The sequence below is a fragment of the Elaeis guineensis genome, chromosome 5 (genome assembly GCF_000442705.2).
Source record: "Elaeis guineensis isolate ETL-2024a chromosome 5, EG11, whole genome shotgun sequence".
NCBI lineage: Eukaryota > Viridiplantae > Streptophyta > Magnoliopsida > Arecales > Arecaceae > Elaeis > Elaeis guineensis.
In genome coordinates, this window is record NC_025997.2 from 19,951,039 (window position 1) to 19,964,213 (window position 13,175).

The 13,175-nt window shown below is 39.8% G+C and overlaps 2 pseudogenes; both read left to right on the plus strand.

Annotated features, from left to right (window-relative positions):
• The first annotated feature begins 11 nt into the window (after positions 1-11).
• Positions 12-5,306, plus strand: LOC109504938 (putative UDP-rhamnose:rhamnosyltransferase 1; annotated as a pseudogene).
• A 4,039-nt stretch (positions 5,307-9,345) lies between these two features.
• On the plus strand, positions 9,346-10,832 carry LOC105032821 (putative UDP-rhamnose:rhamnosyltransferase 1; annotated as a pseudogene).
• Positions 10,833-13,175: the final 2,343 nt, after the last annotated feature.

Consider the following 13,175-nt stretch of genomic DNA (forward strand, 5'->3'; position numbering starts at 1 on the left):
GATGCTAAGAGATGGTGTTAACAATTTTGAACTGCCAAGGGCAATTTTACTCTTTTGCTATTTCTATCATCATTGATCTCCTCGAGCTTGAAGTAGGGAACTACGTATTAGAACTCTATGAATGGTAAATGCAGGAGCTGTATTCATGTGAAGTTCTGTTGGGCCCATTAGTTGTCTCCTTGCTTTGAGACATGTAGCAGTGGTTGTACGTTAGCTCTCTAACATATGATAAATCAACTGCCAACGTAGTTCTTAGCATGTCACTCATGGACCTCAACCAATTTGGTCCCTTACATGTTAGCGATAGTTTTTTTATTGTAAATTGACTCCCAGTATTGATATGGCACCTAAATTGTCAAGACACTGTTGCCCATATAAGTTTCCTTTTCTTACTTCAAAATGCATGCTTTATACTATTCAATAATGGATAATAAGCTAATTATAATACAACTGCATCATAGTGGTTCACTGCAATATGGTGGGAGGTGTATGAATCACTTCAATAAAGGTGATCTTGATCAGATATCATTGATAGAATAAAACATGGGAAAGAAATTGGGTTGCTCAAATTGTTCCCGGTTCTACCATTTGGAGCCTGACAGGAGCTTTGAAGATGGTTTGAAGCTGGTAAACTGTGACGGGACACGCTGGACATTTTAGAAGCTATGAAGGGCAAGATGTTTTACAAATTTATGTTGAACATACTGTGCAAGAAGCATTGGTGGAGCAAGATACTCCACTCTCTCTCGCATCCCCATAGCCATCAACACCGGATGATGATGACCAATTTTAGTCAGAGGAACTGAATGGAGAAGGTGAAACAATGCATTGAAATGATGGTGTATAGGCAGCAGCATTGGATGAAAAGAATGATGGAGCGGCTGAAAGACCAAAGTTATAGATTCAAGTGTTCAAGGGATTGGTGCAGAGAAAGGGATAGCTTCAAAGTATGGTATCCAGGTTTTCAAAGATATGTTTCTTAATGAAACTTTGAGGTCGTTCACCATAGGGTGTTCGATGACAAGGTGAAGGGTATAGATGTTCGAGTGAGCGGCGCGAACCTCGGGAAAAGACCTGCTACAGTAAATGGAGAAGACAGTAGTGAGGATGGTGACAATGAGAGTGATGCCGGTGGGAGATTAAGTAATTTAAAAGAGAATAATAAGGATGATGATGTCTTGTTTAAGGAGTATACTGATGAAATACTTATTTGAGGCATACATGAAAAAGTGGCTGCTGGTAAGTGGATTCAATGGAAAATACGCACAAAGAGAAGGAGATGCCGGATTGGTGGGCAATGAATTAGAATCTGAGGAAAAAGGTGATATTATGGTCTGCAATGACATCATGCATCATAATATTTCATGATAGTTATCGATTACCAAGGTAACATATTTTTTTCCTTCTATAAAAAAAAAATACAGAGGATCCTTGGGTAGTTTTTTTGAAGGATCAAACACTCTCTATCTCACCAATTTTTTTTCATTATTTCCAAAGCTTCGGCTTACTTAAGTATTAGAGGATCCTCCACTGAAGAATCTCTGGTGATCAGATTTTTCTTTCAGATCTTGTAAGTATCCAGTAATTTTGAGACTTTCGTCGACCAATGAGCTCCATCTCGGATGAGCACCGATCTTAGCTACTCCTTGGATCGGAGCCTTGTGGCAACAAATATCATAATGATTGTCCAAGATAGAAATCTTGACTACAACTATGAAATATCTCCAAACCTTTGAAGAGTATTTATTTTGATTTACCAAAAATAAGAGCACCTATATATCATATTCTATATGACAGGGATGGTGAAACAAGTTGGGTTTAACGCCTCGAATTCGATTTTGATTAGTTAATAGAAGCCCAAGACTCAAGGATGAGTGCAGAAATCATAAGACTAAGCTCAATTGGGTTCGAATTGGAGGTGAATTAGCCAATTTAAAGGTGAATCGGTGAAGAACCAGTAATAAACCAGCTGAACCAGTGGAGAATCAGCTGAAAACCAACTGAACCGGCCCTAAACCGCTATGAATCGGGTTGAACCAGCTCGAATTGATGTTGAACCAGCCACTGGACCGGTTACAACGCCTTGAACCGGCCGCTAGATCAATATTTGTGGTAGGAGGCTTCTGGACCGTCCGATCGGCATGATCGGATGGCTGGCGATTGAGGTGTGCTAGGACTATTGTGGAGACACGGATTCAGTGCACAAATCGGTGAAAAAATACGACGATCAACAGTATCTGTGTATCAGAACGGTGATTAGATGGTTGAGATTTGTTTTGATTCAAAGGACCATAACTTGGTAGTTTCTTATCATTTTAGGTGTTTCTAGGCTCTATAAAAAACTTGCAATGAGCTCTATGACTTGGTCATGGAGTTTACAGCAGCTGGAGTGTCTCTTTAAGGGTTTTGAGAGTTTTTGTGAGAGATGTATGCTTCTTGTTGAGAAATTGATGTATGAGAGTTTAGAGTTTGTGATCTCCTCTTGTATTTATGGATTTCTCTCATAGTGAAATTTGCATGCCCCGTGGAGGTAGGCCTTGAGCCAATCCATATTATTTCGTTGTGTTCTATACTTCTTTCTTTATCCTTAGGGTTGAGGTAAAAGCTCGGCAAAAAGTCGCAGCGCTGGCCCCTTATAGAAGCATTAAAGTTCGAAAGTTTTTCAGATGGTCCACTGAATCAACCATTCTATCATAAGGCTCCATCTGGGGCATCTTGAACCGAGGTGGAAGAGGCTCCTCAATAATCTTTTAAGTGAACGATGTGTCGACATTGAATCCCAAATCATCATCTGGTTGTTTCGGCACCTGAAGTGCATCGATCTGCCGCTGCATTTCTCAGAACTTCTTTTCCATCTCATCTTCCTGGCTTGGTCGGCGTCGAGAAGAGATATGACCTGGGGTAGAGTCTCTTTTAGAGATCGGAGTGGAAGACTATCTATAGCAATGACAAGGTGGGCTTTTAGGTCGGCTTTGACGACTAGCCCCTGCCCTCGGGCTATGGGGATGCCAATCAGTCGATCTTCCTTTAGCTGGCTATGGATTTTTCATGACGGAAGGTAGCTCGATGTTTTGTTGCATCCCTCTCGCTGCAGCTGAAAGTGCCTACACCTGTTGAACGAGACGGTTGTACTAGTCATGGGAGATTGCAGGTGCCACTAGAGGGGGATTCTCTTGTGCCGGTGGTAGTGGCACGTTAGTCGGTTGCATATTGTTGGCCTGCTGACCATTAGAGCGTTGTGACGCATTTGATTCACCTCTTTGTATCCTCATGATGACTGGTGATTAGCTTTCTCCCCTTGAAATAAGATCTTAAGACTAGTCTTAAAATAGGACTTCGAAACTAATCGAAGAGGACATTTCTTCTAGCACCAAATGTTGCTGCCGATCTCCTCATCTAAGGTCGGATGTTGAGGTGGATGTGGATGAGATGGAATCGCTATTGGAGCTTTGTCCGAACACTTGCAAAATAAATCCATATCGGAATTGCGTTCTTCAATGTAGACCCTCCGACGCTCAAGTCAGGAGATTGGAGAATAGTAAGAAGAGAAAAGGAATCGAGTGATTACATACCTTGGAGGGTCCCAGAGTTTTAATTTATAGGAGAAGAATTTGAGTCGCATTCAGCTCGGAGTCCTAATGATTTCTGAATTTATCGTATAGATTAATTCAAAAAAAAAATTTCTGTTACAAAAATTTTGATTGCGGAGAAGTTTTTACCTCATCTGGACTTTCCTAATTTGGAAGAAAGACGGATCTATTGGTGGGAGAAATAATTTAGCCACCGCCGATCTAGGATTGGTCATCCAAGCTGACTTTCAATAGGTCGTCATGATCGAGGTACTAGAGTTCGTGGAGCGAATACTTATCCTCTTGCAGATAGAGATAGATATGTTAGGTACGAGCAATATCAGATCGTCCAAAGCCGAGATCATAGAGATAGGTGATGTAGATGTCGATCTCTGGATGATCCGAGATAGGTCGGTCGAAAGCGATCTAAAATAGATCATCCAAAGATGGAGAATCGAGATTTGCTGCTGATAGGATATCTGAATTCTCGTTATATATGCATTCGTGTTGAGTCATTTTTCTCTTATAACTCGACTAAAACTGTAGATGTCTCAACCGATGTTGAGGTGCAGATTTACAATAAAATCCACAACTAAAATTTCTACCGGAAAAAAATCCCAAAGCAGCCCAACCACAGACTTTACGTGCTCTCCATTCTGTTTTTCCTTTTGCTCCCCCTAATCTATTTTTGTCGTATTCTTCAGTCACTATCGTGCGCGACGTCGGCATCCTGAGCGTCTTCTTCGTCTTCTTCTCTGCCGTCGCCTTTTACAGCCCCCCCGGAGGCCATGATGGAGGATGATGGGAAGAAGAGCTGGCCGTCGCCGGAGAGCATGATGTCGCTGCCCGAATGGCTCCCCTCCGGATCCACGGTCGCTTTCTGCCGCTATGAGGTGGAGCTCCTCTACTCGTCGGCCTTCGCTGTTACTTCTATGGGGCTGATCGACATCAATCGGGTCCTACTGGCACTGAAGGGGTGTGCCGCCCTCGCCGTCCAGAGCTGCCCCGAGTTCGAGGGCAAGTACCTGGATGTTCTCAGAGGATACATCGGAAGCCGGTGATCCCCATCGGCCTTCTCCAGCTGCCACCTCCTCTAGCTACAGGCGGCAATGGGGATGGCAATTGGGGTTGAATTTTTGGTTGGCTCGAGGCCCAGCCATCGAAATCGGTGGTTTTCGTGAGCTTCGGGAGCGAGTATAAGTTGATCGAGAGTGAAGTCCATGAACTTGCCTACGAGCTGGGGCTCTCCAACGTTCCTTTCTTGTGGGCCCTATGGAGGCCTTCTTGGGCCACAGGAAGTGACGAAGAAGCCGTTCCCGAAGGGTTGCTGACCCGGACCGGGGCCAGGGTGTTGTGAGCTTTGGTTGGGCTCCCATCCTTCCGTAAGGGGGTCTCTGTTTCACTCTGGATGGGGGTTTATAATAGAGACTCTTGGATACGGGCATGCACTTGTAGTGATGCCGAACATAATTGATCAGGGTCTTAATGCCAGGCTTCTGGTGGAGAAGGGCATTGCAGTTGAGGTGGAGAGAGGGGAAGATGATTCCTTTGATAGGAATGAGATTGCGAGCCTTGCAAATGGCGATGGTTTCTAGCGAAGGGGAGGATTTGAGAAGAAAGGCAAGGGAGATGGCAACTGTTTTTGCTGATCAACAGCTCCATGGCAAGTATATAAAGGAATTTGTTGACTACCTCCTTAAGGCTCAAAACGATCGGGTAATTAATGGCAATTGTTGAAATGTTGGCTTAGAAATCATGTGCTTCTACTAATAAATCCAGATTTTCTTCTGCTTTTCCTCTTTAGGAGAGTTCTTGGGTAGGAAAGCATGTCAAAGTTTAGAGAAATTCTTTGTGCACCTGATGCAGAAAACCGTGCACCATGCATGATGATTGGATCACACGTGGGGCTGGGGAGCCGTGCAAAAAAAAAAAATTTTCTCCGATCCCGTATGTGATCCAATCACTGCACACAGTACGTGATTTTCTGCACCGAGCATGGTGCACAAAGAATTTCTCCAAAGTTTATAAAATGACTGATGATATTTGGATTTTTTTTTTCTTTTGTTATGCTTCTTCTATTTAAATTAAGTTTTTCCTATATATTTACATCCCAGGGTCAAGAATCCTCTCTATTTCTTTCCCTCTCTCTTTACTTTCTACGCTATATTCTCCATTCTCATTGCGAAATGAACTCATGTTGAGGAAATGAATGCCATAAAAGGAAAAAAAAAGTTATTGGCTGTGATGTCAAAGAGTGGTATCACTGAATAATATAACATAGCCCCACTGTCTTGTACCTTAAAGGAGCATTTAGCGACCTAAATGGGATCACCATGGTGATATAAGATAACCGGTGATTCTCATGCTAAGATAATATAATCTTTAGTGTTTTAAGATCATTGTGTTATAATCCAGTGATTAAAGAACCTTGAATATCCAAAAGTAACCTGCTTGATATATCATAGAAATCCAAGATCATTGGCAATATAATATCAAAAATATCTATGATATATGTCCAGATATTTTTACGTATCTCAAATTCTAGCAAACTAAGATGTAAGCAAATATACTTATTCTTATAGTGGCCCTATTATTTTGTCATAGACTCTATTTTTAGTGGTCACTACTCTAAAAAATTAAACTATATTTTGATTTTAGATATGATATTATATCTTAGATATAATGAAGTGTAAATGATAGCATCTTTTTTGACCTTAATATCAAGTGTTTTAGCACTACACTGATGGACAAAAATAAAGCTAAGCTCAATCCACACAAGGTGGGAATGTATAGATTAAAGATACTCTCCTTGATATCGATTCTATTATTTCTTTCTATATATAAATTTAGAGCTACCATGACAACCAATTTTAAAATTTTTGCTATAATTTTCTATCTTTAATAAATGTTCTTCCCATAGGAAGGCTCACCATAATTAGAAACATAGCTCTTCATTATAAATGCACTCATAATTTTTAGCAAATTATATAGCAATAATAAGCATATATATATATATATGGATTTTCTTATGTACATTACTTATTTTGCACGGATATTCTTCTAATTTTTGCATGTGTACCCATGTTATCTAATGCTGTTAAGAAATTAGCGATTTAAAATTGAAATGATTAAAATATCCTTAATGGATACAGATACAAAAAGAAATATTGATAAAGGTATATATGCAAATGATAATTTTGCGAATATTCATGTAATGTCATGTATTTAGGAGGGTATACATGCATTTTTTTTGTTATTTAATCATTGAACTGATCTTTTTTGAGCAATATTTGTTAAAAAAAATATTAATAGGTAAGTACTAGACTAGTCTAAGTGTTAAAATAAGCTGAAATACATAAAAATAAAATTAAATTTTTTTTATAGTATATACTTATAAATATGTTAAATTACATGAATATCCCCGCAAAGTTACTATTTACATGTATAATCTTATAGATATTGCTTTTTGCATGTGCATCTATCAGAATATTTTAATTATTTTAATTTTAAACTGCTAATTTCTTAACGGCATTAGATGATATGAGTACATATGTAAATATCAATTTTAGAAGAATATTCATGCAAATTTTAATATTTATGAGGACATGTACGCAAAAATCCTTTAAGAAATATATTTTCTCCAATATCTTGTTAGTTTATGAGACATGTTGATCATTAAAATATATATTTTAATATTTATGAGGGCATGTATGCAAAAATCCTTTAAGAAATACATTTTCTCCGGTATCTTGTTAGTTTATGAGACATGTTGATCATTAAAATGTATCATCTCTAATCAAATTCAAAATCAAAGATTGCTGAGTTAAGGAGGATGATCATTACGACAAGTCCAGTCACGATACTATTATTTCTTTTAAAAATACATTTGACTCTTTCCAAAATACAAATAGAAATTTCAACTCCATTTCAGGGTCATTGGCATTGAAGTCCACCATAATCAAAAGCTAATAAAACATCAACTTGTATTGGATCTGACTGTCTGCTTCCTTTCATCCTTCGAAATTGCAAAATATTTACATCCTTGAATCTGCTCAATCATGGACCAATCTATGACACATTGGTGGGCTCTTGCTTTTGGTAAGGCTATGATAGTGAAGATTGTTGCTGCTGGTCTCAAAAAGAATTGGCAATAAAGAAAACTTTAAATTTAAAAAAAAAACAATAAATGTGAGACATCAAGATAAAATTTCAAGAAAATGGAACTTATGAGCTGTGCTTTTTGTTTTGTTGTATCCAACTCTATTAAAAAGCCCTAGGTGAATACAATCATAAGTGGCTGATAAAATCAAGTCATATAAACAACATAGAATCTCCATAACGAAACCCCAAACCACACTACCAATATGCTCAGCCATAAAGGATACTATCTAATCAACCACACTATTTTCTTTCTTGTAGATATGCCTGATCAAGCAACAAGAATACCGCACAATGAGTTTTCAAGCATCAACCAACAAGGGAATAAGCCAGCCCTCATGGGGCTCAGATACAGTAGACAGCCATGGAATCATTGTTTGATTAATAAATAGAAAATTGAAATAAGCTAGATAACCAAGTTTAATTCGGATTTGCACCCTTATTTATATTACTAAATAGATAATAAAAGAAATATTAAGTCAACATCATTGTGTTATCAAAACTTACAATCAAGAAACAAGTGTTACAATTTTCTTTAGTTAGTTTGAGGGATCTGCTGCTGCATCTAGCTACTCACACATCTTCTTTTGGTAGCAACTCCGACAGCCTTTTCTAGGGACTCCATTTCTCAATTTTGTTTTGGATCATGCAACTACCCGCTTATTAGCATGACTTGCGTGGCAATCAAAAATTCAGGAATTGGTGCTAGACGCAAGTAATCAATTTTCTTCAAAAAAAAAAAAAGTAAGTAATGATGAGGTGAACCATTTTCTATACTTCAATTAGAATGTAATCAACCACGAAGCATTTTTCATTCATAAACCAGCAAGAATTTAATTGTCGTCATCCAATTAGATGAAGTGAATGTGATCCTGCTAGGCAGTCTTTTCATTTAGGAGTAGGATTTTAAATTCCAGTAAGATGGAGGGTATCCCATTCTATTCTAATAAGAAAATAGAATTGAAATAGGATTAGAGCTACAAAATTCATATATGCAAGGAAAGAAAGAATGGGAGGGAGAAAAAAAGAAAAAAAAAAGGAAGGAGAGAAGAAAAAGATATAAAGAAAGAAGAAGAACGGTAAAAGGAAAAGAAAAATTATTAAAAAAAAAATAGAAGAAAAAAATAGAGAAGGAAATGAAAGGAAACAAGATACGGTGGAATATTAGTGGGACATCTTAGAGAAAGTAACATTCTAATTTTATAGAATTTAAATTTTAATTAGAAAGTTCTTATATGACAACCAAATTTGAATAAAACAAGAAAACTAAACTATGGCAATGGACAAGGGGAATGCTGTCACATAGCCAAAACCCCATGGTTCACCTTTGGTATCATGATGGTTGCACAAGATAGAAATCTGCTACAACTGTAAAATATTTCCAAATCTTGAAGAGTATTTATTTTGATTTACCAAAAAAAAGTATTTATTTTTTTACCTATATATTATATCCTATGTTGACAGGGATGCTATACTGGAAACGTAGCGGAAGGCGAAATATTTCAGGTAGCTAAATTGGCTTGCATTTAAGGAATTTTTCCATGCTTAAATTAGCAAGCAATCAAAATGTCAAATGTGTATGTGTATATATATATATTCACCAGTCTTATACAAACGCTGAGCGTACAAATCACACGCACAGTGAGACGTACCCAAACTTCCTCAGAAGAAAGCAAGAGGAATGGGTGAAGAACGCCTCCATGTAGCCTTGCTTCCATGGCTCGCTTTCGGCCACATGATCCCTTTCCTCCACCTCGCCGTTGCCTTGGCAGCCGCCGGCCTCCGAGTCTCCTTCCTCTCTACCCCCCGAAACAACCGCCGCCTTCCCAAAATACCCCCTCACCTAACGTCTCTCATCACCTTCGTCGACCTCCCGTTGCCCCCCATCGACGGCCTCCCTGACCAAGCCGAGGCCACCGTCGACATCCCCGAGGACAAGGTCCCACTCCTGAAAAACGCCTGCGACCTCCTCCAAGATCCCTTCAAGGATTTTCTCGCCCAGAAATCCCCCGACTTCCTCCTCCACGATTTCTTTCACCACTGGGCCGTCGCCGCCGCGCCGACGTCGGCGTCCCGAGCGTCTTCTTCGTCGTCTTCTCCGCCACCGCCACCGCCTTTTCCGGTCCCCCGGAGGCGCTGATGGAGGACGGCGGGAAGAAGAGCTGGCCGTCGCCGGAGAGCATGACGTCGCCGCCCGAATGGCTCCCCTCTGGATCCACGGTGGCTTTCCGCCGCCGGGAGGCGGAGCTTCTCTACTTGTCGGCCTTCGCCATGACTTCTATGGGTTTGACCGACGTTGATCGGATGCGGCTGGCAGTGGAGGGGTGCGCCGCCCTCGCCGTCCGGAGCTGCCGCGAGTACGAGGGCGAGTACCTGGATGTTGTCCGGAGGATATTCCGGAAGCCGGTCATCCCCGTCGGCCTTCTCCCGCCGCCGCCTCCTCCGCCTACCGGCGGCGATCGGGATGATAACTGGGGTCGGATTTTCGGTTGGCTCGATGACCAGCCACCGAAATCGGTGGTTTTCGTGAGCTTCGGGAGCGAGTATAAGTTGACCGAGAGCGAAGTCCATGAACTTGCCTACGGGCTGGAGCTCTCCAACGTTCCTTTCTTGTGGGCCCTACGGAGGCCTTCTTGGGCCAGCGGAAGTGACGAGGAAGCCCTTCCTGAAGGGTTCCAAACCCGGACCGAGGGCCGGGGTGTTGTTAGCTTTGGTTGGGCTCCCCAGTTGGAGATCTTGGCCCATCCTTCCATAGGGGGGTCTCTGTTTCACTCTGGATGGGGATCTATAATAGAGACTCTTGGCTACGGGCATGCACTTGTAGTGATGCCGAACATAATTGATCAGGGTCTTAATGCCAGGCTTCTGGTGGAGAAGGGCATTGCAGTGGAGGTGGAGAGAGGGGATGATGATTGCTTCCATAGGAATGAGATTGCGAAGGCCTTGCAAATGGCGATGGTTTCCAGTGAAGGGGAGGGATTGAGAAGGAAAGCAAGAGAGACGGCAACTGTTTTTGCTGATCGAGATCTTCATGACAAGTATATAAAGGAATTTGTTGACTACCTCCTCAAGACTCGAAACAATCAATCAATTGAAGGCAATTGATGACAAGTTAGTTCACAAATCAAGCACTTCTCTAAGAATAATTCTGGATTTTCTCATGTTCTTCTACTAATCGTTCACACGTCTTGTGCTTCTACTAATAAACATGTTAGGAGAGTTCTACGGTGGGAAAGCATGTATAGTTTACGCCATGTATGGAATTGTTTCCTTTTAAAGCATGCTTCTTGTCTTTAAATTAATATCTTCCTGCATATTTGCATCTTGGGGGTCGAGAATCTTTTTTTTTCCCTACTTTTCTCACTCTCTTCACTTTCTGCACGTTATGCTGCATTCCCGTTACAAAAAGAATGAATGCCATAGAAGGAAAGTTACTAGCTGTGATCTCAAAGAACCGTATCACTGATTATTATACAGTAGCACCTCCCTCTTACACTTCAAGGTGATGGCTATTGGTTGTCAATTCAAATAATTAATAATAAAGACAAACTTCAAATTATTTTTATGATACAAAAATATTTATGGAAATTTTATTTTAGATTTTTAAATTTGAGTAATTTATAATTATAATGACTTAATGCAAATCCTGCAATGAAGTCAACCTAACTAAAACTAAAAACATGACAGCATTCGATGCACGGAATTCAAACATTTATATAATGGTCGGCTATTTATCTTTTTCCTTAACACATGCATCATACATACTTAGTGCTAGGCCGCTTGTTGTTTACACCTCGCAAGCAGAGTAGGTCCGCCACTCGTGGGACCATGTACACGATGGGTGGAGATATACGTAACCTGCTTTGTGCATGAATGGGCATGCAGCCATGGCACGGGTAACAGTGTGCAACGGCACAATGACGGCAAGGTCAAAGAGAGTGGCCCGTGGGCCAGATTTAGTCATACTTCAGGTTTAGATTCGCTTGGGATTTATTAAAGCAAAATTCTTTATGCACCACGGACACCAATTCATCTGATTAGTCACATAGTTATCACTTTATCATATTTTAATACGTATTTAATTTTCACAGATCGATTTTTTTGTTTAAAAATTTTATACGACTTAAATGCTTCGATTTTTTAAAAAAATTATGACATTTCATGTGCATATTATGACATCATGCATTCATAATATGCATAGAATGTCATAATTTTTTTTAAAAAATAAAAATATTTTCATTATTAAAATTTTCAAAAAAAAATCGACATACAGACATTAAATATACGTTGAAAAGTGGTTGAACAAAAATGTCCCTCTTATATTATGATATCTTAGATTATATTATGATATCCTGTGTCATATTACGACACAAAATATCATAATTTTTTTAAAAAAATTAAATATTTTCATCATACAAAATTTTTAAATGAAAAAATCGACCTGCAGACATTAAATGCATGTTGAAAATGATTACTACATGGATCAATTGAATGAGGCGATATGCTTCACGTCAGATTCTACGCCGCTCATGATGTATAAAAATTTCTCTTTATTAAATTGTGAATTTGTCAGATCCAAGCCCAGATTATAGCTGGCCGAGTTTTTTTTTTTGGACAAAAGAAAGGAGCTAAGCTGATATTAAAAGCGTGTAAATGGTTCTCAGATACACACTAACTACGGTGCCTACAGATGATCCGCAGAGCTAATGTATACAATAGAGTAGCTGTTCCTAAAGCAAAATCAGGAGACCAACAAGATGAGTAAGTAGGATGGATTACATCAACGTATAAAAACCCAATAGCCAAGGAAAGTGCCTGATCATTGTCCTTAAACTGGTGTTGCATCCCCTGTCCAACCATTTCACTTTGAGAGCAAATTATCAACACGTCCCAATGCTGGTGTGGTGACCGCAAAAGAAAAGAAGTGATTACACAGGCTTCCTCCTGATTGCATCCTCCGGTCAACTGGTTGCCTCCTGATATCCTATAAACCGAAAAGAAAACATTTGTAATAGCATAAATACAGTAGACATAGAGCACCCACCAGCTACATGATGATTCGCCCATTTGGAGAAATCTATAATGTCCCAGCAAATTGCGCAAAGCTGGTGATCCAAAGTAGATGCTGTAGCATTCCAATGCATATGCTGGGACTAAATAACAGCAAAGGATTGAAGATATGACAGCATATATAGCTTGTAATATAAGGTTGGCATGATGATGATTGCAAATCCAACTCCCTTCAGTAAGAACTCTGAGAATACATAGCTGGCAGCATGGGTAAATTGAGGCAACCGGTTCATAGTATCTGCAAAATTCAAACCTATGATACAAAAACATTAGTAGGCGATGAAGAAAGCTTATGGCCCCATCAACATTTCAGCATCCCAAACCACAACAGTAGATAGGTATAATGATCCATAATTGAGAATCAACTGTATACCCAGC